The following is a 6,799-nucleotide window of genomic DNA, read 5'->3' as shown; positions in this document are numbered from 1 at the left end:
GGGTGGTTGGTGCAGCTGCTGTTGCCAATTCTCTTAGTGGGAAAACTAGATAAATTGCAACTTGTTCAGTGTCCCAAAGAGGTTGCCACTGAACAAGCAGCAATTTCAAAGTTCTAATTTCTTTTACTTTGCTCTCTGAATAGCTCAGAAGGGATGGATAGGCTGTGAAAAATGTTCTCAGTCTGGTCAATTTGAGGTATTTCATTTCACGAATCTGTCTGGAAATTGCCAGCTCATTTCATTGATCAATGGCTATCCCAGTGTTGGAGTTTAAGTTATTACCATCCTAAACTAAAGCTGAATGAGATCCTCAGGAGCAAGAAGCTCCAAAAGGCACTAAGGCTCCTTCAGAGACATGGTTGAGCTCCAGAATCAAGCTTCAATCTAGTGTAGGAACAATTTGCATTTGTACCCAGACTCTATTCTCTCATGCCAGAATATTCTACACTGGCTTGTGGATAGTTTTTTGCAGCTGACTCAGATGGTACTTTGTACAAAGCTTTCGTTGCATGCATTTGAAGCTATCTATTTTGTGTCACCCTCAAAGCACCCTGCCTTTTAAAATATAAGCAGATCCAAGCACATACTGTGTCATTCTGCCCATCAATCAAATATACATCAAGTCCCTGCTATGTGCAGTGCCAGGAATCTCACCACAGGAAAATATAAAGAAAACACATTCTTTAATCTCAAAACTTAGGTAACTACCAATACAGGTTAGCACATGCTAATGGAGCGGCTCAGATAAGTAAGTGTCAAGATATTAATAGGAAGAAGAAGTCACTTATGGGCTCGTAGATCTCAGAAACAGTGGTAACCAATCCTCACCCCACCCCCATCCCTCTGATACAACAAGAGCAAAACCCTGCACAAAGTAAATGCCTAATAAATGCTAATGAATAAATGCTAACACATGTATTTTTAACATGTTCTTGAGTTGCTATTATTTCTTTCAGAAAATCTTTCCTCTTTTCAAGCAGAAGGGTAGATGTTAATTCCTCCCAAGCTAAAGTGATTTATCATATAACTCAGTTATATGATTTATCATATAACAAACTTATATCTTAAGTTTTGGGGGGTCATAGAATGAGGGTTAGATTCCCAGCCTTATTACCTACCATCCATAAATCCCAGGCAAGTAATTTAACCTGAGTTTCTGTACCTTCATCTGAAAAACAAGAGTAAGACATCTCCCACAAAATTGTTGTCTTGATTCGAAACAATGTGAGTAAAGCATGCAATGGTACCTGAAGACATTCAATAAATTATATTCACTACCATTACTCTGTTGAACAAAAGTTGTCCACCTCACTCCAGCTCCCTCCATAATAGATGAGGTTCCCAGCTAAGCCATACAGGTCTCCGACCTCAGAAGACACCCACGATATTAACAAAATTCAAAATTCTCTTGGCTCTATCTTGTCTGGCCTCCTTAAGAGAATAAGATAGAACACGACAACAGGCATTAAGAAACTGGAAGAACAACAAACTAAACTTTTCCTGGGTGCTCCATAAATTTCTGCTCTCTTAGAAAATTCCTAAAGTTTGCATCTACACTGAGCCTTGAGTTACATTCACTCACCTCTGGCCTAGAGTTATCCATATAGCCTCTGGTAAATGATTCTATGCAGAACAAAACTTATCTTTATATAAGATTATATTTTCCCATTGCTAATTGTTCCCAAGACCGACTGCACCAAAAATTGATATAACCCACGGAGATAATGAGAGGAATCAAAATTCTCCCATTCATTTACATCCAATCATCTTCATTCCAAGATGGGTCATCTCTATAATTTTCTAAATTGCAACAGATCTTGCGGGGATTGAAATGAAGTGATAGGAAAAGTAAGTGTGTTATATCACAAGTCACATGGACTCTACTGGCAGGGGCAGAAACATGGAGGCATACACGCATAAAATAAGCATTTTTTCTCATTGAACTAGCTCTTGGGGTTGCTGTTTCGGGCCCAGGCATATAGAAGGTCTAGCGAGAGACACAGAGTCCCACGTTCTAGAAGTGGAACTTGGGCAAAGTTCTGGGAGGCCCAGGGAAAGCAAGGTCAATGCAGCATGGCCAAGGTCCTGATGAACCATAAAGGAGAGAAAGTAGCACTTGCCACTGATTCACACAAAAAAGATTGACTCTCAAACCTTCTAATCATTAATGGTCTGAAAACATGGTGCAAATGACCTCCAGAGCCACCCCGCTCCCACAGCATACCCAGTCGTCCCATGCCAAGCTGACACAGAAATCAGATCAAAAGTGAACCTGAGGTAGGGACACTCTACCCTAACTGTTGACAGATGGAGAATAGAAGCAATACAAATGTTCTCTCTTGTGTCAGAACTATAAAAACGTCGGAATGACCCATGAAAGATGGGGAAGGAGGCTCAGGCAGCCATTAGAAGCCATGCCTTACTCCAGGCAGTAACTCATTCATGGTATTATGAAAATGATTTTATTGCAGTGGATAACTTTTCCCCCCTCTGCAAAAATTACTGCTTATCAGCATCACAGAAATCAAGCTAAAAACTCCCCACCTTTACTCTCTTCTAATACAATCCTTCCCTCTGGCCAGGAACTTAATAAAATGGAACATTTCATTATTCCGGTTTGCATACCTCTTTTGAAGCTGAAACCGTCATCTCAAGTGAGTGCTCTGAAGTGGCTGGTGTTAGGGTAATTTGATTGCCTCTCGTGTTTGCTCAAACACATCTGAATGCCTGAGGAGCACTCAGTGTCCAGGTCTCTGGCTGGACCGGATTTGGGAGTTGCAATGGGAAGGGAATCATCCAAAAGCAGTACTTTCCAATTCCTTCAAAGTACAGTTTAGATATGGCTTTTTCATGAGCTATTAACTGCTTGTCAGATGTCTTAAGAGGGAAAAACAAACCAGGTGCATTGAGAATTCAAATATGCACAAAACGCTCAGTCCAGTGAGGCCTCTTTGTGTCTTAAGACCCATGCAGGATTCCCATTAGTTGACCTGAGCAATAGAAATAACTAGATTAAAATTATTGCCTCCCACGAAGGAGCCTTCCAAGTAAATCTTCTGTTGTAATCAGACAACAGAGCCTCTGTGGATGAAAACACCCCGTTGGAATCCTCAGTTAATACCTTTATGTGGAGTGTGAGATCTTGGTTGTTATGCAGAATCTCAGGCCTCATCCCAGACTTACTGAACCAGAATCTGCATTTTTACCAGATTGCCAAATTATTTGTAAGCATAACAAATTTTGAGAAGCACTAGTTTATACCATGGAAGGAGTATTTATTGACCTACTCTGGCTGTCCAGTTTATTTAGCTAGTAACCAGTTAGTTTTCTCTGGATAAGACACTGTGTTGCACACTGCTGCAGTGACAACAATCAATAAGGTATGGTCCCTGCCTTTGGAGAGCCCAGCTTCTGGGAGGACACCATGTAGAAATGGTTGGTGTCAACAGGGCATTAAGCAGCTTCCTAAAGGGCCCTCACAAACCTAAAGACTTGAAGTGGCAAGTATCAGACTCATCCTGTATAGTATCATCCCCTTTTAGGGCAACCAGACCCTCTGTCTGCAGCCTCTTAAGGCTTCCCACAAGCCTGTCTACTTAAACGCAGCAGCCTGAGCAAGCCTAGTGCTGACTCTAGCTCTTCTGCCTTGAGAGAGCCTTGACCATTGCACCTTCCAGAAGTTCAGCCCTCTGCAAGCTTCTCTAAAACACTCCTACCACACCAACATTGGTTGTTAGCAAAAAGAGATCTTTTAATATAGCACAGGTCCCATTTATGCTTTGTGGCAGAGACGTTTAGAACTCACTGTCTATGTGTTCCCTCACATTTTTCGGCTCAGTGGCAGTTAGGGGGAGCACTGTGACTATGGTCAACAAATTGCAAGTAGAAGTGATGTATGTCACTTCTGGAATGAAGCATTTAAGAACTAGGATGCAAAGCACTTCCCATGCTTTATAACCAAAATGGAAGACGCATGAACTAGATGGCATAGCAACAGAAGCAAGCAACCTAGATCACTTGAGAAGGAGCTTCCTGGAGAGTTAAAAGACCCACTGGTGGAATCTGAATATGGAAGACATAAGCCTTTATATGTTAAGCCACTGAGATTTGGGGATTGTTTGTTATCACATCAAAACCTAACCTACCCTGAGTCATACATCTTTGCGCAACATTTTTTTCCCCCTCTTTAATTTCCTCACACACACACGCACACTTCTACCCCTGACCTATGGATGTCGCCGTTTCCTCTTAAGAACTGAATCTCTTGAGGTGGGCCTCTCCTCCCACACACTCGTCGTGTTCACTCAGGGCCTGGGGCACCTGGGGTATGGTCCGTGGCTCCACTTGGGGCGCAAACCCAGGACCTTCTGCGTGTAAAGCAGACGTGCTAACCACTACACTAGGGAGCCACCCCCTTTGCATAACTTTTTTCCACATGAGGTTCACATCAGGTTCTAACTTTATCATTGGCTAAAATGTGGCAAGAAGTGATTCAGCATGCAAGGACTTTTCCTCATGTTCTCTCAGGTAAGTTTATTTATTCAGTTTTTCTTAAAACAATGATAGGAAGTAGAGTGAGATTTGCCTGGATTGTATGATGGTTTGTATAATTATTGATTTTCCATTTAATTACTCCCCACCCCATTCTCAAAGTTGAGAAGGTTGTTGGCTGTTGGACATGGTAAATAAATGCGGTCCCTACCAGGGTCAATGATCAGATCTGAAGTAGCAAATGAAAGTGATCATTTGAACAGGTCAGTAGCCACATATAGGGGGACAGTGGCTTTCTAGCCTGAGCTACAGGCTGCCTGCTCCACTGGAGACAACGCTCCGGTTAGTCTTTTCCCCATCAGCTGTATAGACAGACAGTCCACTAGAGAGGCAGGCTTCTCTTTTCCTAGAGGTAACAACTCACCCTAGGTTTTCTCTTTTTCCAATTAAATTGATCTAATCTTGATAAGAATAGCAAGTTAAATAGCTATTTAATGTTGCAAGAATGTGCATGAGCCCATGTTGTGACTTCAAATAACATGTAAATAATATTTAAACCGTCTGTTCCAGAATCATACTATCTGCCCGCCAAAATTCTTTTTCGGAGGAATGAGCTTTTCATGTTTCCCTTTTCACTAGCATTTAAAATGGGGGGAGGGGAGGTGGATGTCACGCCCACAGGTGATACTTGACTAAAATCACAGGGTATTAGCAATACGGCTTAAAGTGCCAAGAATCCAGGGTCATTCTGATTTAGGATTGAAATTCTGCCCTAAAGTTAGCCCATTGTGTATGGTTATGGGAAAACCTCATATTGCTTAGTAGGTCAGAATGCCCATTGTTGGGACGATCTTTCAGATAAGGGACCATTTGAGTTATAATGCCTGGGCAAGATTACATAGTTGGAGCAAAGGAAAATTCTGCTTAACCTACTGGTGACTCTTCAGGAATCAGGCTCTGAAGATATGTTTCTGTTGTTTGCCTGTTTGTTGTCCTGCCTTGAAAATCAGCCAATAGAAAGATAAAAATAAAGCTATAGAAGTGAAGAGGAAAAGGAAGAAATATTTAGTTACAGAAAATGTGAGTGAAGACAAATCTTAAAGAAATAGAAATGGAAGAAAAAGAGAAGAGACTGAAGGAGAAAAACAAAAGGAAAAGAGGAAAAAGTTCAAGAAAAGAAAAATACAGAGAGAGGCTGAAGGAAAAGAGATTATATATACTCCCCCAAATACGCTGCCTGTGGGCAGGGATTGTGTTTTCTATTTTGTACATCCCCTACGCCTTCAAACCTAGCACAGTGCTAAGACCCTGCTGGCCCTTGACTGACAGATGACATAAATTGAAATAGTGATCTTCGTTCTATTATTGGATCATGGTACCACACACTAGTCTAGTTGAGGCTGGCAAATTTTGGATTAAATCATGAGTTTCACAACCAACGCCGAGCAAAGAATCCCACAGAAGAATCACGATGCTAAATGGAACCCATCAGCCAGTTACACAGACCTTAGTGCTTCTCTGGAGTCCTTTGCTTCTATAAGGACCTGCATGATGCAAAAGAGAAGAAGGAAAAGAAAAAAGGAGAACTGCTGTCTTCCTGACAATGAGATATGACTCTACAAATGGAAATACACAAGACTAAATGTAAGCGGAAAATAAAACCATTGCATACCTCTAACCAGGGATAGTCTAAAGTCAGCATTTGCCTTCTCAGCTGTTACTTCAATGTAACGCAGAATGATGACTGGTGTCAGTCTGCCCTTTAAAATCTGCTTACAACGGGCTTGGACCAGCATTACACGTCCTGTGAAAGTCCATGTGGGTGCCCAGAAGCTAATCATCTCGAGGTCGTCCCTGGGTAAATGCTCCTTTTCAGTCTACATCAACCCAGATGTGGGACACAGCTTCTTTCTCCGGATGAATACAAACCTACACGAAACATAGAGCCACACTCTCCAGTGAGGTATGTGTGGCACACTTTATTTACCGAAGAGTTCAGGTAGAAGGATGGCATTAGGCAAGGCAAGCACCAACAACTTAATGACAAATGCAGTGCACTTATCAATTCTATGTTGAAAACTGTCAGACTCTCTATCCTGCTGTTCTTCTCCTTTTTCCTACTTCCATTCCCTCTTGTCCCCAAGACAACAAATTCTCCCATTTTCTTAAGCACTCCCATTTTTTTCTCCCTCTCTTTCCAGAAACTTCCTTGAAACTTCTTTTCACCACCAAACAACCCACCACATTGTTTCATGAAGCAAAGTCAGTTCTTTCCTGAAGAGATGAATAAGTTCACTAAGCGTTGTGT

This window comes from Pteropus alecto, unplaced genomic scaffold (genome assembly GCF_000325575.1).
Source record: "Pteropus alecto unplaced genomic scaffold, ASM32557v1 scaffold131, whole genome shotgun sequence".
In the NCBI taxonomy this organism is placed as follows: Eukaryota; Metazoa; Chordata; class Mammalia; order Chiroptera; family Pteropodidae; genus Pteropus; species Pteropus alecto.
Note: the sequence above shows the minus strand (reverse complement) of the source record.